Here is a 23,815-nt window from a genome sequence, read left to right on the forward strand (position 1 = left end):
CAATTTAATTTTACTTATTATATAATGAATTATTCACTAGTTTTTGCATGGAAAACTAGAAAATGTGTAGGAAAAACAAATTCCAAACAAGTATTCGCCAAAACTTTCAATAAAAGAAATTAATTTGTCATTTTAAAACGATGATAAGGAAAAAAATATTTACTCGGCACAACTATAAATTTCACTATATTAGCGAAAGTTTTAGTTGCTCCAATTAATACTTTCGCTAATTCAGGGAAACTTATCGCTGCTCCAGGTAAAAGTTTTTTTCCGTGTATTATTTATGAAAATAATTGAATTCTTGAAAAGAATTTTATTAAAATTTTTCAAAATCCTAATTAAATTCTTCTGAAGAATTTCTTTGAATTTATTAAAAATAATGAAGTTTCTTTAATAATTTTAATTGAAAATTTTGAATGCAATTGAATTTTATTGCTTTCAAGTTTCGAAAATAATCGTGTTTCTTAATAATCGAAATTTTATATTTAATTTTTGAATTTTATTAAAATTTTTAGAAAATAATTAGTTCTTTCTCAGAATTTTATTACAATTTTCTAAAATAATTTAATTCATTCAAGGAATTTTAGATACCAATAAAGGTTTTAACAATAATTGAATTCTTTCAAAAAATTTCTTTAATTCATTGAATATAATCAATTTTGTTAATATTAATACTTAATAATTTTACTATTAAAATTGTGTAACACTGAAAAAAATGTATGTAATTCAAATAACCGATTATTTGTCTATTATCAAATAAATATTTACTTGAATCAAATACATTTTTACTTAAGTCAATTAAATTGCATTTGATAATAAACAAATAATCAGTTATTTGAATTAAATAAATTTTTTTTTCAGTGTAATTTATGAAAATATTTGTAATAAAAAATATTTCATCACAGTTTTGTTGTTTAGCAAAATTTTTGATTCGTTTTTTGTCTCAATTTGATATCCTGAGAAAAACTGTGATTCATTTGAAAATTTGTAAAAGAAATATTCAATAACAATCTATTCCTAAAAATTGTAAATTAATTTTTGAAATCAATTTTATAAATGAATTTTAATTTCATAATAAATGAAGTTTTAAATTAATTTATACATTATTTAAACAAAAAATTAGAAATTTTTTAATTTTACACTTTTCTTGGTATTAAATAATAAATTAAATAATTTTTAGGATTTAAATCAATTAAATGATATTTGCTTTAAAGCTTCAAATAATGAAATTATTGGACCAAATAGATACAATTTATTTGATTTAAATAAAAATTATCTGATTCAAATAAATATATTTTTGATAACAAACAAGTAATCAGTTCTTTAACATTTTTTTTCTGTATAATAATTAATTAATATTCAATTACCTAATTAATTTAATTTATTTATTTATTAACTAATTAAGGAGAGGATACACTATATTTTTTAAATATTGCAAGAAAATATTTTAAATATTCCGTAAAATTATTTTTATAGTAATTTTTTGTGAGAAATTCAATGTTTATAGAATAAAATGGATCAGAAAATATTTTGACCTTTTTTGCATTTTTATTTTCCCTGAAAATTGATAGATTTTGAAATTCATGCGTAATTTTGTATAGAAAATGTTTTTATAACCGCACATAAAAATTGACGAATGAAAAATTTGATTTTTACTATTTTTTAATCATTATTTTTCGAAAAAATTGTTTTAAATGCAAAAAATGCTGAAAGAGAATATTAAAATTTTTTATTTGACAATTCATTTGTTTATTTCTTTAATTGCAAATCCTAATTTTTTAAAATTTTCCATATCAATTTTTAACTAATTTCAGATTTTAATTTTTTAATTTTTTATATAAAAAAGTTATGATTTGAGATTAGAAAAATAAACAAAATTAAGCATAGATTTCAAAATATATCAATTTATAAGGAAAACAAACATTCAATAGGAGTCATAATATTTCCTGATCCATTTTATTTTATGACCATTTAATTCCTCACAAAAAATTATCATAAAAATAATTTTATGTAATATTAAAAATATTTTCTTATTTAAGAATATCGATGTTCCTTCCCCTAATTAATAAAAATTAATAAATAAAATTACTAATAATAGAATCATAATAAATAAATACACGTATTTAATTAGATGATTGAATTATTTTTAATAAAATAAAGAAAACTAAAACTTTTATTTATTAGGTATTAACATCAATTTTTAATGTTGATATAAAATGTTATATCAAAAGTGTTCAAAGTTTAAAATTTTTCTCTTTTAAATTTTTCGTAATACTAGAGTGCAGGAAGGGCTCATCGATAGGCGAGAAGATTATCATTATGCGAATTAAATGACAAGTTATTTTGTCATTAGAATGACAAACTTGACAGAATAGATATTGACAAACTAACAGGTTACTTACATCAATTTGGTATGATTTTGAAGAAAAGAGACTCACCGAACGTTGTTCCAATTGTTCTTCTAATTCCAATCTCAAATGTTCCAATTTCATTGTCAATAGAATGGTATAGATGATAATTAAATGACAGAATAGTTGGCAGTTTGACAAAAGAAACTAGACAAGTACCCAGCTCTATACTGTTTCTTTCGATGCACAGACTCTTGATTCTGAAAAAAAAATTATTAAAAATTTAAAACAACTTTTTTTCAAAATATTAACAAACTATTTCAGTTAATTAAAATTATTTTTCATAAAATAATGTTTAATAATCTTGATAAGAAAATTCTTAAACTAATTCATAAAATTCATAAAATAAAAGATATTTTATGAAAATATATAAGGGACTCACCGATTATTGATCAGATTTCCAAACTAAGAGATTATAGCAAATTATGTCAAAGTGGCAGAGTGCGGATATTGACAATTATAGAGATTCTTATCTCTTATAAAATCCATCTCCTTTTTGTCCTGAAAATAAAGAAAAATGATTAAAAATAAAAATATAGATAAAAATAAATAAATAAAACAATTTTTAAAAATAAGAAAAAGTTTCGTAGTTTAAAAAGATTTTTAAATTCGCAATTATCCATTTAAATTATTCAAAAACTTTTTTTTATGTTATTATTAATTTTTTTGTTCAGAAGTGTACTTTATTTTCCAATTAAACAAATTATGTTAATGAAGAATAACCATTAATTAATTAATATGTAAACTTTTTGTAAATACAATAAAATGAATGTCCCCAAAGATTTGAATGTTCAAAGGAACAACAATTTTTTTTATATATTTCGGTAAAATTTAAATTTTGTTAAAAAATGTTCTTAATTATTTTTTGTTACTCATTATTTATTGTACTCATTTATTGTACTCATTACTTATTGTAAAAAATTGTAGTAGACCTTTTAAAATTATTATTATTATTATTATCAATACTAATGTCTAATTATTAAAATTGTTAATTGTAAAATATATAATGAATTTAGTATTTACAATTTGCGAAAGTAAAACCTAACTTCACTTTTTAACCTCATTTTTTGTTGTTGCAGAAATAGATAATTAACAAAATAAAATATTGTTAAAAAAGGAAAAATGCATTTACATTATGTAAGATACGAAAAATAAAAGTTGACATAATTTTAAATTGCGATTAGTTTGGAAAATAAAATGTAATAAAATTTCTTTCAAAATTTACACAAGTTTCTAACTATATATGTAACGCATAACTATAATAAATATTTTTATTACCATAATTGCGAAATGACTTTCGCCCATTTTCATAAATGTCAATTCATCCGGAATAGTTCATTGCCCATCGACTCCATCAAACGAGAAACCTGAGAAAATTCAATATTACCATTGTTTTGCCTCATTTTCACAAAATGTTAACAATAATATCACTTTCATGCACTGATTATAATTGACCGAAATTTTTCTGAAAAGATAACCTCAAAAACCTTAGGAACAATTTAACTTTGCCAATTATAAGAATTCATGATTATTTTTTTAATAATTTAGAGCAATTGTTTAAATTTATGCACATTAACAATTATATTTATAACGAAAAGTCGAAATGACCTTGACAACAATGTTTCTTAATAATTCAGATCAATCTTGTCATATTTTATCAAAATCAGTGGATATTATTAGAACACTTGACAAACACAACAGTTAGAACACATTTAATTAAACAATAAACAATATTAATTACCATATTTCACGAAAATAATGATGAGTAATGACAACAAACCGCCACTTTCAATGAGCTGAACGACAATAATAAAAATGGCTGCCTGGGAGCAATGACCTCTGCTCTGATTGGCTGAAATATAAATACAAACTTCTATCATTGGTGGACAAATTTTGAAGCGAATTTCGGTTAGCAATTTATTTTAAAAGTAAATTAAATTATAATTACATTGTAAATAGTCCGTTTTTTCAAGTAAATCGCTACATATTTTAGCAAAGTAAAAATTAAGAACTGCTTTTAGATTTCTACTTGTCGAATTTAATCAGAAAAGATAATTTAAGTCTCAGTGAGTTGTTCAATTGACTAGTGATGTTTTGTCAGTTTTCACTTCCGGTTGCGCATATAGAACGAAGTTAGTCACATTCTGCGCTGACAATTGTTTATAAATGTTTCGAAACTTGTGGACGTTTTGGAAAAATGAAAAGTAGTTTTGATTTATCAAGAAAATGTCCTTTTAATTGGAGAAATATATCAGTGTTCCTTTATACAGTGTTCAAAATGTATTTGTTATTGATTTTTCACTCAAATGGATTAAAATATGGATGAATTTATCCTCTACGCAGAGTAACAAAAAGTGATGGCGCAAGGTAACCTCAAAATATTTCTTGTCAGTTTCATGGTTTTTGTGTTTTCATAAATAATTACGTTATTATATTTCTGTCTTATTGAAAAACTATCGCCAATTAGTAAGTTTATTATTGTTATTAATTATATGCTGCAGAATTTTCTAACCTACAAATATATATATTATAAACATTCATAAATAGTAATTTTATTCTGTTGTTGATGGTTAAGTTCGAATTTTTTCTGCATCAAATTCAATAAAATTAAGTATTTTCTTTATTTTCATTAAACTTAAAATGCGTAAAATTATTCGTGAAATTAAACTTATAAAATTTACCTGCTGATGGCAGAATTTCTATTTATATTTTTCGCAATTAATAAGAATAATATATTTATTATATAATTACTATTTTTATCATTCTTATTAATATTATTATTATCATTCTTATTATTATTATTATTATTAATATTATTATTTACAAATTATTATGATTGATTTTATTCATCATATTAAAAAAAAACATTAATTAGTTTTTGTTTAGTAAAAATAATTATGTTATTAAAATTCTAATAATCAAATTATAAATATTTATGAATCATTTTTCTATTAATTATCTTTTTTTTTACTTTAATAATTTTCTTGGACGCTAGTAAAGCGATCCTATTTTTTAAAATATACTTTTTTATGTATATTAAAAATTAAGCCCCTTAATATAAAGCCGGTGTTTTGAAAATTATGAGGTAAAATTGATATATTTCCATCTAGATTTTTATGCATTCCAGGAACATAGTTAAGAAGGGAATATCGTTGGAGAAAAAGTGCGCATAATCGGAATTATGAGCCTTTCGTCGGAACGTGCGCGAGAGACGAAATTTGGTAAAAGAGACGAAAAAAAGGGAGAGAAAGAAAGAGAAAAAAAAATAACGAAGAACCCAAGAAAGAGCCATTATGAATATATTGGTCGAACGAACAAGCGCGGCCGATTTTATCTCCGGAATTTCGTAGCTTGTCTGAAGCCGCGTGGGAGGATAATACGTCCCCCTTTTCCACCCTCATCTTTCCCCTCTTTTTTTCTGCCCCTTTGAAACATTGTTTTTTAAACTCTTCCTCGCACTTTTTTTTTGCAACTCTTTTTACTTTCCTCGAATTTATCTCCTTAATTTCTTTTCTCCCTTAACTTTTGACTATCAAGTTTCCTGGAATTTGAAATTCTTTTATAATGAGGATTAAGGTCATGTTATTCAGTGGTCACGTGCTCCATATACTTTACTATGGGAACACGTGACCACTGAATAACATGACCTTAAAATGGGAAATAATTATACTATTAATGTATAATAATTAAAATTATAATATTTATTATTATATTATTAGTTGTAATTATTTTCAATCTTATTATTAATTTTTATTGCTTAATATTAATTAAATTTATCACTCGCTGATAATTTTTTCCAATTATTATTATTTATTGACTATTATTATTATCTTCATCATTCTTTAGATCTTTTTTATTCTATTGATTATTATGTAGATAAAAATATTCATCATTTTTCGAAAAATATTTTTTAACTCTTTTTTAATTTATTTCTTCAATTCAAATTCTTTGAATGTCCTTTAGCAGGGTTACCACAGGTCAGGGAATTCATGGGATTTAGGGAAAAGTCAGGGAAAGTAGAATTGGTCAGAGAAAAGTCAGGGATTTTTATTTAAAAGTCAGGGAAAAAATTAAATTTTTTAAATTTATAAGAAAATTTTGAATTTTTGTGTATTTTTTGTTTTCTTCGTAAACCATGAAATTACCACGACTTCTGAAAAAAACCTTAATTTTTTTCTATTTCTGACAATAATTTATTTTAAATAACTTAATTCTATTGACGAACTGCTCCATAAAGTTATTACACTTATAAATCATTTAATAAATTATTTTTTTCAAAAATTTTAATTTCTATTCTGTTGAAATTAGTTTTATTAAAAAATTTTTAACGCAATTTGAAAGAAATCAAATATTTTAATAAATATTAAAATTCATTCCAGAAATTCAATTATTTTCAAAAATTAAAAAACAAAATCTCGTCAACATTTCAATTATTTTTATAAATAGCAAAATTCAATTATATTCACAATTTTTTATAAAATTCATTGTAAAATTCAATTATTTTTATAAATAACTATAAATTCATCACAAGAATTGAATTATTTTCAAAATTAATAAAATTCTTCCCAGAAATTGAATTATTTTCAAAATTAATAAAATTCTTCCCAGAAATTGAATTATTTTCAAACAATCTAAAAATATTGTCAACATTTCAATTATATACCTTTATAAATGAATAGCAAAATTCTTCGACAAAATTCAATTACATTCAAAAATTTTAATAAAATTCATTGCGAAATTAAATTATTTTTATAAATAATAGTATTCATCACAAGAATTCAATTATTTTCAAAAATTTTAATAAAATTCATGGCAAAATTTCAATTATTTTAAAATATTTTTCTTAATTCGATGATTTTCAATATTCTACTATTTTAATAAAATTTCCAGAAAGAATTCAATTATAAAACAAAAATTTTGATAATATTCTACACGAACATTCAATTATCTTCCAAGAAAACAAAAATTTCACAGGAATTCAATTATTTAAAATAGAATTTGCATAAATTTTTTCTAAAAAATCAAATGTTTCAAACTTTGTCATTAAATTCTTCGCAGAAATTCAATTATTTTCATAAAGTTTCAAATTCTTTTCAGGGAATTAAATTACTTTCATAAATAATAAAATCATTTAGAGGGAGTCAATTATTTTCATAAATAACAATATTCATCACAAGAATTCAATTATTTTTAAAAGTAATAAAAACCAATTATTTTCAAACATTTCTCTTAATTCAATAATTTGTATATATCTATTAGTTTAATGAAATTTCTCAGAATTCAATTATTTAAAAACAATTTTTACAAAGTTCTACACGAATATTCAATTGTTTTCTAAAATAATGAAAAATTTACAGTAATTCAATTATTAACTAAAAAAATCAAGTAATTCAAAGTAGTTAAAGTAATTCAATTATTATTATTTGCATAAATTTTTTTGAAAAAAATCAATTGTTTAAAACTTTTTATAAAATTTTACTCAATAATTCAATTATTCTTATAAATAATAAAACTCATTGCAGAATTTCAATTATTTTTAATACAGTTTTAATAAAATTCGTCGGAAAATGGAATTATTTTTTAAAATTTTATTAAAATTCGTCAAAAGAATTCAATTTTGAATTTGCATTTAAATAATTAAATTCTCATAGAATTTTCTAATAAAAATTGATTTAAAAATATTAATTTCAGTTAAAGTTTTAGATAATAATTGAATTTTTGAGAAGTTACTAATAATTGCAATTTTTAGAAATAATTGAATTTTGTAAAGGTCTCAAATTAAAATCTTCGAAAATCTGAAATTTTTCATACTTTTAATTAAAAATTCTATGGAACTAATTTTTTTCAAAAAGTCTAATTGAATTTTTTTTTTTAAATTATTCGAAGTTTTTATTTTCTAATGTATATATTTAATTGAAGAATTTCCAAGTAAGCAAAATTCGTAAACAAATTAATTTGAAAATTCTCAAAACAATTTTATCAAAAATTATTAAAAATAATTGATTTAAAGAAGAATTTTAGTTAAAAATTGTAGAAAATAATAATTGAATTGAAATAATGGAAATAATTTTGAAGAAGCTGCAGTAATAATATTTGTATATTATAATATAATGATTTTATTACTCGTCACCTTTTATTATTATAAAACATGAAGAAATTGAGAACTGTGAGTCGAAGACTCGGAATTATCCATTTCTTCATGTTTTACAATAATATTTTTAAGTTATTGAATTTCAAAAGGTTTGAATTTGAAATTTTTGAAAATCATAATTCCTATGGAAAAACAATAATGATTAAATATTTATTTAAAAATAAAGTTATTGGTATTTTTGCATAATTTTACAATTAAGGAAATTCATAAATAAATGTAATAGAACATTTTTTTTGAGTATCTAATAATTTTTAGAGTGAATCAGAATATTATTTTAGGGTCAGGGAAAAAGTCGAAATTCTGTCTGGAAATCAGGGAAAAGTTAGGGAAAAAGAAAATTAAATTTTTTTGCAACCTTAATTAGGAGTTTTAGGTGCAAAAATCTACTATTGTCTATTGTAAGCGCCGGCTCTTTGAGGTACCAGTGACGTCATGAAAGTTAGAGAGTCACTTTGTCAGTTTTGCCGGAGGCTTAACTCGAGCGCGAACGCCGCTATTAAGTGAGAATACCTGTGGTATCGTAACTTCCTGCGGGACGGTATATTCTTCAAGAGACCCCCGAAGTACTTTAACAAGAACAAGAGAGGCTTCTGAGAGTGGCAGTTAATTTTTTTCTCTCTTTTTCCCTTTTTTTTTTTGTTAAATTCGCCGCCACAAAAGTCATGCCGGCGACACAAAAAATCACGACAATTTCTTTCAATTGAAAATTATACGAAGTTTTCGTTCTTCAAAAAAAAAATCAAACAACGATCGCAAAAGAAGAAGCAGCGCGGAATAATTGAATTTCACCTGTCTTTTGTCTTTTCTTCATTTTGTAAAATTTATTTTTCTTTTTAACTTTTCGAGTTAGATATTTTTTCACAATATAGTATATTGTTGTCGGAAAATGAGTAAAAATTTATGAATTTTAATAATAATTATAACTCTTCTTGGATTTAATTATTTTCTACAATTTTCAACTAAACTTCATCTCTGAATCAATTAATTTAAATAATTTTCCAAAAGTTCTTCTAGAACTCAATTATTTAAATACATAAACTCAATTTTTAAAATAATTGTGACTCTCCATAGTTTTTTCTTAAGTTATTAAGGTATAATATTTTCAAAAAATTATAATCAAGAAATTCTTACAATTAATTTTTTAAAAATATTTTTAAAAAATTTTTCAACGATAATAGTTTTTCAATTTTGAAAAATTTTCAAACAATTAAAATTTGGTAAAATCTTTTTAAAATAATTGTATTTTTGAAAATTATAAATAAAAACGATCAAATTTTTGAAGAATTTTAATTATAAACAGGATCATGATTTCTCAAAAATTTTAATAAATCAATAAAGTAAATTTTGATTCTTAAAAAATTATTTCAAAGCAATTCTAATAATTAGTTTTTAAAAATATTTTATTAATGTCATTTTTCGAAAATAATTGTATTTCTTAAAAGCATTTTTGTATAATTTAAAAAAACTAATGAATTTTTTGATGAATTTTAATTAAAAATTTTGAACATTATTGTTTTCTCCAAAATGTTAAAAATAATTCTAAAATGTTATTATTTTTGGAAAGATGTAATTAAAAATATTAAAAATATTGAATTTTAAAAAATTAGAAGCTAATTTTCATTTTTAAATTTACCTTTAAAGATTTTTCATTAAAATTTTTGTTAATTCAATTATTTTCAAAATTTACAATCAAAATTCTTCAAAAGTTGATTTTCAAGAATTCTAACAATATTTCTTTATCAACATTTCGAAAAATAAGAATTTCTAAACGAAAAATATTGTTTTTAGGGTGGAAGAAATGTTTTCCAATTATTTACAAATATTTATAAATAATAACATTTTTTACAGGGATTCAATTATTTCCATAAATACATAATAAAATTCATCGCAGATTTTTAATTATTTTTAATTTTTAATACAATTTTAATGGAATTCCTCGAGAAATGTAATTATTCTTAAAAATTTTATTAAAATTCAGCAAAGGAATTCAATTATTTAAAAAACTTTTACTAAAATTTATTTATTACAATTTAAGTATTATTTTCAATACATTTTTAATTAAATTTCTTCAAAAAATTGAATTATTTTCATAAATAATGAAATTCTTTGTAACAATAAAATTTTTTAAAAAATAATTTTTATAGCGTGAATTTTTAGAAATAATTGAATTTTCAAAAGGTTTCAAATTAAAATCTTTGAAAATTTGAACTTTTCATACTTTTAATTAAGAATTCTGTAGAATTAATTTTTTTCAAAAAGTTTAATGGATTTTATTTTAATTATTTAAAGTTTTTAATTTCTAATCTAATATATTTAATTGAGGAATGTCTGAATAATCGAAATTTCGTAAAATTAAATTGTAAACAAAAAAATTTGATAATTCTAAAAGAACTTTTTTAAAAATTATTATAAGAAAATTGACCTAAAGAAGAATTTTAGTTGAATATTCTAGAAATGAATAATATATGATGAAAATAATTTTTTAAGAAGTTATAGTCACAAAGTAGCAAGTTTTAATTATTATAAAACATGAAGATATCGATTGCTCCGAGTCGAAGACTCGGACTGATCGATTTCTTCATGTTTTTTAATAATATTCTTATAAAATTATCGAATTTCAAATTTTTGAAAATTTTAATTTCTATATGAAAAATTATGATTAAATATTTTAGTTTTTTAACCTGGAAAAGTATCAGGGAATTTGAAAAGACCAAAAGCGTGGCAACCCTAAAATCATTGCGGATGATAAAATTTGTGTAAACTTCACCGCAACGTTTAAAAAATCGAAATAAAAAATAAATGAAGAATATCAAAATGAAAAATAGCCAAAAAAGTATATATAGAAATGAATATATATAATGAGTAAAAGTATAGGAATTTATAATGTAAATTAATTAAGAAATCCATCATTTTAACGAGGTGGTAATTTTTTATGAAAATAGGGGCAAATGTGTATACATGGAGAGGATACTTAAGAGAATAAGAGATTTTAGAGATCGCCACGGTTGAAGGGATAACTTGTTCGATATCATGGATGTAAGGTCGAGAGAATATTCAAATTTTTCAAATTTTGTCGGTCCTTTATGGAAATTCCGTATCGTATATATATATGTGGTGTATATATATAACGTAAGGATGTCGGTTCTTTCGCGACTGTATTACCAGCTGCTAAAGCGCCGACTAAATCGCATTATAATGACGGTTCATCACCCCGCAGGCCTGCTTTTGCGATTTATGCTTTATAATGGTCTATCGTTATTCATCGTACTGAACGCTCAAGTTATTTAATGCACTGATCTCACGAGAAACGCTTGAAAAAAAATTCCATAATACACGTAATTTCTTTCCGCTGTCAGTCACTATTTCACTTTTTTTCCTCATTTTCTCTCTTTCTCTCTCTCTCTATCTCCCTTTTTTTTCTCTCTTTCGAAAATACCAAAATCAAAACGTCGATTACCACCAAATACATAAATTCAAATTAAATAGCTAAAAAAATGTTTTAAATTTAATATTAATGGGAGGGTAAATCGATATTTTTAATTACATCAAGAAAATAATTTTAATTATTTGTCGTTCAAAGCCGAAAGGCATGAACTATGTATAATAAATAATAATTTAAATATTCCATAAAATTGAATTTTTAAGGCACTTTCTCAAAAAATATTTAAAAAATAAAAATAATTGAATTAGAAACGAATTTTAGTTAAAATTTCTAGAAAATAATTCGAATTATTGAAAATAATTTTTGATTGTTTTATTCTTTACGACCGGGAAAAATAATTCTGAGCGGAAATTTTTTTTATAAAAAACTAGTCACCTTGAATTACCTTAGAAATATAATTTTATGAAATATTTAAATTATTTTCTTGATATAATTTAAAATATCAGTGTACCCTCCCCCTAATATATTAAATATCAAATATAAATAAATATTTACTTTAAAGAAGTTCACAACGTTTATTATCAACAATTTAGAAGAAACAAAATTTTTTCCTTTATTCCTCGTTAACGAACGTACAGAAAAATGCATTTGATTCAATAATAAATATTTCTCTTGAAGTAATTTCGAATATAAAGTGAAAAACATTTTCAATTGCTTCAAGTATGTATATATAATTAAAGTTTCAATTGATCCTCATCAATAAATTGATAGTTTTTCAGATGTAATTAAGAGAATTTAATTAAATAACAATTATTGACAATTCAATAATTTTCTTGTGTTTACTTATTTATATTTGGAAAATTGAGGCAATAATTCATTATGACCTCTTTCTATTGAATGCATATAGTTATTGCACACATATGTGAGTTACATACAGTTTTTTTTCTTTTTCAATTCATTGAAGCTGTTTTTTCTTCTCTTCTCTTAATCAGTATCGCAAAACTTCAAGGTCCACCCTTATAATAACCATCTTCTCCATCGGATATATCCTCAATCATAAATTATACTTTCAGTGTGAATTCTTTTATAATGAACAAAACTTGCAACTTTATTATAACATAAATCACTAATTTTATCTTACAACCATCGACACCTGCTTCCATAATTATTGAAGTTTTTTTAAACTCACTCTCTCATACATTTATTATCTATATTCAATGAATTTTTTACCTTAAATACCGGAAGTCGGAATATTTTTTGTTTAAAATTTCGGGACTTGCCTGAGATAAAATTAACACTTAGGTACTTTACGTTTTTAAAGTTTTTTTTAAAAATGTATATAAAAAATTAAATATTAATAATAAATAATAAATATTAAATATTTATATTTATTTTAATTTATCACCAAGTTATTTTATATTCACTATTTCTATTTTTTCACAATTTCTTTTTTTCTATTAAAATATATTCTATACTTGAATTTAACGAAATAATTTTATGTAAATGAATCTCTTGTGAAGTATATATAATCATAATTGAAATTCCTTTTTTCTCTCTTACTTATCTAAAGAAAAAAGAGAGAAAGAAATAAGAAAAGATTGAAAAAAGAAAAGTAAACGTGAAATATAATGAAACAATGAAAAGAAAAAATGGTAACTAATGAGGGAATGTCCCGAGGCGAAATTTCGGATAAATCGATAAAATTACTTCCAGCATTATTTTGTTGAACATATTCATTTCCAAGTGCATTTGAATTTATTCAATACGTTCATTGAACGATTTGATCAGTAAAGAATATATAAAAGTGAATGGATAGCGTGTGCGCCCCTCCAGAGTGAGCGCGGTTATCCGCATCTGGCTTATATTTACCCGTTCGTTGTAACAATCTCAAATTAAAATTAAATCACTGAACCGACTAAAAGTTATATAATGATTCATCGATTATTAGCCGTGAGAGGGAAAATTGTACTTCACATTTTGTTTCAAGCCTTTGTTTTTACAAAATTTCATATATTTCGCTCACTTTTTTTTTTAAAGAAATAAATAAATATTTTTGATTATTCTGACAAGGTCTAAAACTTTAATTAGGTTTTTAATTATATAAGTGTTAAAAAAATTATTTGTAATCATCACAATCGAAATTATATTTTTATAATAATAATATTAATTAATACTGATAGTAATAATAAAATATATTAGTCAAATCCTTACGCCTGTTCTATTACAGAATTGCACAGAACAGGGAATTCAGGAAAAAGTCAGGGATTTTTATTGAAAGTACTGGAAAAAATTAAATTTTTTAGAATTCATTAGAAAATTCTTAATTTCGGTTTTTTTTGTTTGCTTTATAAACTATTAAACTACCGCACGAATTCTAATACAAAGCCTTTTGAAAAATTTAAATAATTCGAATTCTATTGAAATTAGTTTAAATTTTTTGATATACATATATTAAATCAATTATTAAAAATAATGATTTATAGAAGAATTTTAGTTAAAATTACTAAAAAAAATTGAATTCTGGAGAAGTTAAAAATGATTGCAGAAACTTAATTATTTTAAAAAGTAATAAAATTTTTTGCAAGAATTTAATTATTTTCAAATTTCTTTTTAAATTCTCTTCAAAATTTAAATTATCTTTATAAATAATAAAATCCTTCTTCAAAATTTAATTATTTTCAAACATTTTAATCAAATTCTTGGCAAATTTTTCTCAGGAATTCAATTATTTTTGAAAATTTTAATAAAATTCTTAGCAACTATTTTCAATTACTTTTATAAATAATAAAATTCATCGCAGGATTTCAATTATTTTTAATTCAATTTTAATCGAATTCCTCGAAAAATGAAATTATTCTTATAAATTTATTTTCAATTCCTGGAAAAAATGAATTATTTAAAGAAATATTTTTTTTAAATTCTTTGGTTGAATTCAATTATTTACAAAAATATTAGAATTATTTACAGGAATTCAATTATTTTTAAATATTTTAATAAAATTGTTCTAAATAGATCAATTATTGGAAAAACAATTTTAATTAAATTTTTTTGAAATAACTCAATTTTTTTTTAGCTTTTAATAAGATTTTTTGCAAAATTTAATTATTTTTATAAGTAACAACATTCATCACAAGAATTCAATTATTTTTAAAAGTAATAAATTTCTTCTACGAAATTCAATTATTTTAAAAAATACTAATAAAATCATTCGCAAGAATTCAATTATTTTCACAAATAATAAAGGCTTCTTAGAAATTTAATTATTTAGAAAAATAAATAAAGTACCACACAAACATTCAATTATTGTCAAAAATTTTAATAGAATTCTGTACAGAATTTAATTATTTTTAAAAACTTTTCACAATTCAATGATTTTCTATAATCTACTATAATAAAATTCTTTTCCAAAATTTAATTATTTTCAAAAATTTTAATCAAATTCTTGGCAAAATTTCAATTATTTTTAAAAAATTTCCTTAATTCAATAATTTTTTTGGATACCCATTTTTTTAATAAAATTTTCTAAAATAATTTAATTATTTAGAAATTTTTGTAATTAAAATTCTACTCAAAGATTTAATTATTTTCATAAATAATAAAAATTTAACAGGAATCCAATTATTATAAATTATTATAATTTTTTTAAAAATTTCTTCGCGATAAATCAATTATTTTCAAAAAATTTAATAAAATTCTTTGCAAAATTTCAATTGCTTTAAAAGATTTTCATCATTTCGATGATTTTGAATATCTACTATTTTAATAAAATTTTCTGGAAGAATTCAATTATTTAAAAAAATTGTAATAAAATTCTACTCAAAGATTTCATTATTTTCAGAAATAATAAAAATTTAACAGCAATTCAATTATTATTATAAATTTTTTAAAATTTTCTTCTCGATAGTTTAATTATTTTCAAAAATTTTAATAAAATATTTTGCAATATTTCAATTATTTTCATAAATTTTTCTCAATTTAATGATTTTTTTCTAATTTTCTAAAAGAATTCAATTATTTCGAAATTTTTTTTATAAAATTCTACTACTTAAAAGATTAAATTATTTTCAGAAATAATAAAAATTTAACAGGAATTCAATTATTATTATAAATTTTTTAGAATTTTTTTTAGCAATAATTCGATTATTTTCAAAAGTTTTAATAAAATTCTTTGTAATATTTCAATTGTTTTCAAAAATTTTCATCAATTCGATAATTTTCAATATCTATACGTACTATTTTAATAAAATTTTCCTGAAAAATTAATTTCTTTAAACAATTTTTTAATAAAATTCTACTTAAAGATTTAATTATTTTAAGAAATAATAAAAATTTAATAGAAATTCAATTATTATTATAATTTTTTTATAAATTTCTTCGCGATAATACAATTATTTTTATAAATATTAAAACTCATTGCAAAATTTCAATTATTTTCAATTCACTTTTAATCTTATTTCTCGAAAAATTCAATTATTTTTAAAAACTTTATTAACATTTATTTAAAGAATTTAATTCTTTATAAATTTGTTGAAACAGTTCTTTATGAAAATTCACTTTTAAGAAAAATTCAATTTTTCAATAAATTATTAATTTTTATATATGAATAATTGAATTCTAGTAGAATTTTTAAATATAAAAAGTGATTAAAAATTTTAATAATAATTAAATATTAAAAGCTAATGCTTTTAATATTCAATTATTTTTAAAATTTTTAACTAAAATTCATTTTTAACGTAAGTTTTTAGAAATAATTGAAGTTTTTATAGGTTTAAAATTAAAATTTTTCAAAATTTAATTAAAAAATGAATTTTAGTGGAAATTTTAGATAATAAATAAATATTAAAAGCATTATGACGTGAATTTTTAGAAATAATTAAATTTCAAAAAAAGGTTTGAAATTAAAGTCGTTGAAAATCAGAATTTTTGATACTTTTAACTGACAATTCTGTAGAATTAATTGTTTTGAAAAAGTTAAGTTGAATATTTTTTTTAAATTATTTAAAGTTTTTATTTTCTAATATAACTTTTAATTGAATAATTCCGGAATAATCGGAATTTGGTAAAATTGTTTTGTAAATAAATGGATTTGAAAATTCTCAAATATAACTTTTTCAAAAAAAGTTCATAATAATATTGATTTAAAGTTGAATTTTAGTTAAAAAGCGTAGAAAAAATATACTTTTATTTTACACCATTAAATTCTATTTGGTTTAAATAGATTTTTTCACTCGATGGCAAGTTTTAATTCAAGTTGGTCATAGTCATTAAGCCATAGAAATCAAATTACTCGTCATACGTTCGAATCCCCACAACTTTTAACAATTTCTTTTTTCATCTCATTTTAAATCAATTCCTCTTCTATACCTATATTTGCTTAACGGACCTATTTCCGTCTAACGGAACATTGAACGCGATTTCATATCATCGATATTATCCCATGCGAAAGTCGTTCTATAGATTTGCGATAGGAAAAAAAAGAGACGCATTTGTGAATCTTTAATTATTCTCGTCGTCGAAAAATTTCTCACGTCACAAAAATAAAAGAGAAATAAAAAAATAAAGAAAGAAAAGAATAATAACGTGATCGTATCTCTTGTAATAAATCAAGAAGCAATGGCTGTAGATAAATCGAGTTGGTACAGAGGTGTGTACGTGCTTTTAATACATACATATACATATATGTATTAATGGTATGTGAGTTTCTCGAAATCAACGATTCCCTAGGATCCCTGTTGGTGGGTGCACACGAGAGCTTTGGCTAATTACTCTAGACATTAATCGAGAGGCATGTCAAACCGCGACCGGTTGGGTATATATATATATATATACAAAACCCCTCTGGTACCCCGACAATGCTTCTCGAGTCCCGAAACGATAACTCAGCGATAATAGCAGCCCGTCTGTCCGAGAGGGATTTAATTGTTGGGTTTGTGTTGTGCGCCCGTCATAAGAGGAATACTCCTAAAGGACTACAACGCTAAATGTGCAAACGCGTCAAAGGGTTGAAAATAAGTTCCGCAAGACATATACGGGGAAAAAAGGGGTGCGAACAAAATTTAGGTATTATTCTTCACCTGTCAATACAAGAGGAATTCTTCCCTCCTTACAGAGCGAATATTTGTTTGGAAAATTAATAAAAGAAAAAGGAATATTAGTTTCGCAAATCAAATTAATATTGTACCGCATATGAAATAATTGCTGGCTTTGCATTCATCTAATAAAACCTACAATTTACTACTTTTTATATACGTTATGCTACTATTTGGGTAATTTTTTTTAGATTTCAGCCACTAAAAGCTACTATTTCTGTTTTTTGAGAATTTACACTACTTTAAATTCGCTAATAATAGAAAACAAAAAACTATTCTCAAAAATTATAATCAAATTCTTTAAAACGATTCAATTATTTGCAAAAAATAATCGAAATTCAATTATTTTCAATATCTAGTATTTTTCTAAAATTTCGCAAAAGAATTCAATTATTTAAAAAAAAAAAATTGATAAAATTTATCAAAAATTCAATTATTTTCATAAATAAAATTTTCCCAGGAATTCAATTAATTTAAAATAGAATTTTCAAAAAAATTATGAAAAAATCAATTATTTAACCAAATTTTTATACATTTCTTTACAATAATTCAATTACTTTCACTAATAATAACATTTTTAATAGATATTCAATTATTTAAACAAATTTTTGATAAAATTCTAAGCAAGAATTCAATTATTTTCATAAATAATAAAACTCATCGAAAAATTTCAATTATTTGTACCTAATAATATTTTAAATCAATTAATAGAAAAATTCAATTATTCTCATAGAAATAAAATTTTCCACATATTCAATAGTTTAAAATAAAATTTTGTGAATATTTATTATATTTCGAAAAAATTAATTATTTAAAACAATGTTTATAAACTTCTTATGAAAAATTCAATTATTTTCAAAAATAACAAAATTTTTCACAGCAATTCAATTCTCTTTTTAATTATTTTCATAAATAATGCAATTCCTAAAATATCAATTATTTCAAACAAGTTTTTTATTTGCTTGAAAGAATTCAATTATTAAAAAATTATTAGAATTTTTCACAAGAATTCAATTATTTTCAAATATTTTAATAAAATTGTTTGAAAGAAATCAATTATTTTAAACACAATTTTAATTAAGTTTTTTTGAAATAATTAAATTATTCTTTTAGATTTTAATAAAATTCTTCACAAGAATTTAATTATTTACATAAATAATTTTCATAAATAATAAAATGCTTTTTAGGAATTCAATTATTTTCAAAAAATTTTAATAAAATACCACACAGACATTCAATTATTGTCAAAAATTTTAATAGAATTTTTTTGTAAAATTTAATTATTTTTAAAAACTTTTCGCAATTCAATGATTTTTAATATCTATACTATTTTCATAAAATTTCCAAACAGAGTTCAATTATTTAAAAAATTTGTTGTAAAAACCTTCGTAAGAAATCAATTATTTTACATAAAATTTAATTAAATTTTTTTGAAATAATTCAATTATTATTTAAGATTTTAATAAAATTCTTCCCAAGAATTCAATTATTTACATAAATAATTCTTCAAAAGAATTCAATTATTACGATAAATAAAAAAATTATTCACGAAAATTCAATTATTTTGAGGCATTTTAATAAAATTCTTTGCAAAATTCAATTATTTTCATAAATAACAATATTCGTCAATATTCGTCAATATCATCAACAATAATTATTTTTGGAAATTCAATTATTTAAAAAAATTCTAATAAAATCGTTCGCAAGAATTCAATTATTTTCATAAATAATAAAAATGCTTTTTAGGAATTCAATTATTTTCAAAAAAATGTAATAAAATGCCACAAAGACATTTAATTATTGTCAAAAATTTTAATAGAATTCTTCGTAAAATTTAATTATTTAAAAAAGGTTTTCGCAATTCAATGATTTTCAATATCTACTATTTTTATAAAATTTGCAAACTGAATTCAATTATTTAATCAAAATTTTGTAAAAATCTTCGCAAGAATTAAATGATTTTTATAAGTATTTAAATTCTATTGTGAATAATAAAATTCGTTGCAGGAATTCAATTTATTAGCAGGATAAGAAAGACGTAAATATTTTTGATGAAAATTAGGAAAAAGTCACTAAAATAAAATATAGAATGAATTTTTTGTCAGTTTTACAAAGTGTCTAAAACAAATTTTTTTTATCGTCAAGTTTAATTTTTCGATAGCTACTTTTTTACTATTTTTTTAATTTTGAAAGCTATTTTTTGCTATTTTTTAAAATTAATTAACGAGTGCGAAATCTGTTTATGAAATAATAATTATATTAAATTCACTGAATAAAATTTGATTACATAATTAATAAATTATTATCGTGAATAAAATTTAGTTAATGTTTTCCAATTTAAGAAATTTTACGTGACAAGGGAGAGGGGGGGGGGGCTCTAGCAAAGTGCGATAAATTGTGACACAAGGGTAAGGATTAATTATTTATTTAATATTGGTTTTCGAAAGTTTAATATTTGTAAATATTGTTTTTATTGTAAGTGTGCTAGAAAAAAAATAGTGACGGTGAAGTATATATATTTGTTTCAGTGTATAATTTCAGTTAGGATTCGTGTGTCAAAATATTGCGGGAGATATACGATGTAGACACCCTCGTCACTCGAAAAAACAGAACGCTTTTGGCATAGTGAAGATAAAAAGGGTTTTAGGTTCTTCGAGTTTGAAACGACTGTCTATGCACGCCATTATAATAGGCGGTTTCTTTCAAGGGGTGTTATTAAAGTAGTTTTTAATTGTTCCCATCGTGTGTTGTGCACATACGCGAAATGAAACTGTATCGTCACAAACATTTTTGCGCTCATCATTTTTTAACTTTCGAAAAAATTTCCCATCCGAATTTAATTTTTCACATTCTTTTATCATATGAGAAGGTATTACTATTATTTTATGTTTTTATTATTCATAATTATCCATCAATAATGTATTTTATTTATAATTTAAGCCACTAATGGTTCCTTTTTTTCCCAAGGGTAAAAATGAACGCTTTTTAATTTTTTTACTTTTGGACTTTTAAATTTTATTTTTTCGTATACATACGAATATTAAATATTATTAATATGCATAATTTGTGGTTTTCGGCTATGAACCAGAATCTCAATTATTAAAATCTATAAAATATTGAAATTAGATTAAAATTAAATTATTAAAGTATTACTATAGTAATATTTAGTTCATATACCTTTTGGCTTAGAAGGTGATTATTCTTGAAATATATTATATAATTAGAGAAAAAAAAATATACTCGATTTTAATATTTTATTATCGCGCTTCTCTTGAAACAATCGCCATTAATCAAAACACCACCTCTCTTCCCTCATCGTTATAAACGTACTTTTTTAATATCGATATAATCTCCAAGGTGAATTTTAATTACTAGTTGCGATCACCGAATATTTCATCAAGTCTAGATCAATCCTAGATATAAACAATAAACTCTCGCATCGTTTATATTAGGAATTTTCTTAACGAGGCAAATTATAAAATTGCAAGAATATCGGATATCGCTTGAAGGAAAATTTATGTATATGATTGATACGAGAAAGCAAAAAGGATCGTATATATACATTTGTATATTAAATATATGTGTGCAAATATATATTTATATATACGTATATAAATATGTATACATATATATACGCATATATATGTGTATAAACAGGGGTAAAAGGGGTAAGGAAGATGAAAAGGAAAATGCACCAAGAGAATGAATGGACACTATACGCGGACCGGTAATTATGACTCCTCTAATCACCGACAATTACAGCAGTTACCGGCCTCGCGGCGTTATCACGACCAGTCCATCTTCCCCCCACCCCACCCCTTTCTCTCTCTCCAACTCGATTGGTCTTCAGATTCGATTGGTCCACAGATGGAAAATATTTTTCTACTTTAGCAAAATGCTTATCATTAAATAATTTATTTACAAATTATTTTCATAAATTATTATTCAATGATTTTCATAAATAAAAAATGAATAATAATAATAATAATAATAATAATAATAATAATAATAATAATAATAATAATTTTCATAAACAATAACATTTTTTACAGGGATTCAATTATTTTCATAAATACATAATATAAGACTCATCGCAGACTTTCAATTATTTTTCATTTTTAAAACAATTTTAATGGAATTCCTCGAAAAATGCAATTATTCTGAAAAATTTTATTCAAATTCAGCAAAGAAATTCAATTACTTTAGAAACTTTTACTACAATTTATTTATTACAATTTAAGTAATATTTTCAATACATTTTTAATTATATTTCTTCAAAAAATTGAATTATTTTCATAAATAATGAAATTCTTTGTAACAGTAACATTTTTTTCAAAATAATTTTCATAAAATTCTTTATAGAAATTTAATTAAATTCAAAAATTTGCCAAAATTCAATTATTTTCAATGTCTACTATTTCAATAAAATTTTACAAAAGAATTCAATTATTTAAAAAGATATCTTAATAAAATTCGTCTCAAGAATTCAATTATTTTGAAAAGTATTATAATTCTTCGCAGAAATCCAATTATGTTAGAAAAATTTACAAAAATTCTCGTCAAAATTTTAATTATCTTTACAAAAAATAAAATTCCTCTTCAAAATTCAATTTTTTTAAATTTTTAATACAATTTTAATAGGATTGCACAAAAATTTAATTATTCTTAAAAATTTTATTAAAATTCAACAAAGGAATTCAATTATTTAAAAAACTTTTACTACAATTTATTTATTACAATTTAAGTATCATTTTCATTACATTTTTAATTAAATTTCTTCAAAAAATTGAATTATTTTCATAAATAATGAAATTCTTTGTAACAATAAAATTTTTTTCAAAATAATTTCCATAAAATTCTTTGTAGAAATTTAATTAATTTCAAAAATTTGACAAACTTCAATTATTTTCAATGTCTACTATTTCAATAAATTTTCACAAAAGAATTCAATTATTAAAAAAGAAATCTTAATAAAAATTGTCTCAAGAATTCAATTATTTTGAAAAGTATTATAATTCTTCGCAGAAATCCAATTATGTTCAAAAATTTACAAAAATTCTTGTCAAAATTTCAATTATCTTTATGAAAAATAAAATTCCTCTTCGAAATTCAATTATTTTCAAAACTTATAATAAAATTCTTGGCAGAATTTAAATTATTTTTAATACAATTTTCATCAAATTCCTCGAAAAGTGAAATTATTCTTAAAAATTTTATTAAAATTTGTCAGGAGAATTAAATTATTTAAAAATTTTGTTGATAAAATTTTTTATAAAAATTTAATTTTATGAAACATTTAATTATTTAATAAAATATTTATTTTTGTAGTTAAATAATTGAATTCTCGTAGAATTTTCTAATAAATATTGATTTAAAAATGAATTTCAGTTAAAATTTTAGATTATAATTGAAAATTGAAAGCATTATAGTGTGGATTTTTAGAAATAATTGAATTTTCAAAAGGTTTCAAATTAAAATCTTTGAAAATTTGAACTTTTCATACTTTTAATTAAAAATTCTGTAGAATTAATTTTTTTCAAAAAGTTTAATGGATTTTATTTTAATTATTTAAAGTTTCTAATTTCTAATTTATTTAATTGTAGAATGTCAGAATAATCGAAATTTCATAAAATTAAATTGTAAACAAAAGAATTTGAATATTCTCAAAGAACTTTTCGAAAATTATTTTAAAAAAATTAACCTAAAGAAGAATTTTAGTTGTATATTCTAGAAATATACTATACTTTAATATTTTAATTTATTTTTTTTAAACTACATCACTTTT

General features: G+C 21.5%; 1 long non-coding RNA gene across 1 annotated transcript; it reads right to left on the reverse strand.

The window, feature by feature from the left end:
- Positions 1-2,536: 2,536 nt before the first annotated feature.
- Positions 2,537-3,776, reverse strand: LOC122502744. Its single transcript, XR_006301664.1, has 3 exons — positions 3,687-3,776; positions 2,791-2,909; positions 2,537-2,608 (listed from the first exon to the last, which is right to left on the reverse strand). It is a non-coding gene; the product is annotated as an uncharacterized LOC122502744 (long non-coding RNA).
- Positions 3,777-23,815: the final 20,039 nt, after the last annotated feature.

This window comes from Leptopilina heterotoma, unplaced genomic scaffold (genome assembly GCF_015476425.1).
Source record: "Leptopilina heterotoma isolate Lh14 unplaced genomic scaffold, ASM1547642v1 Lhet_237, whole genome shotgun sequence".
Lineage (NCBI taxonomy): Eukaryota > Metazoa > Arthropoda > Insecta > Hymenoptera > Figitidae > Leptopilina > Leptopilina heterotoma.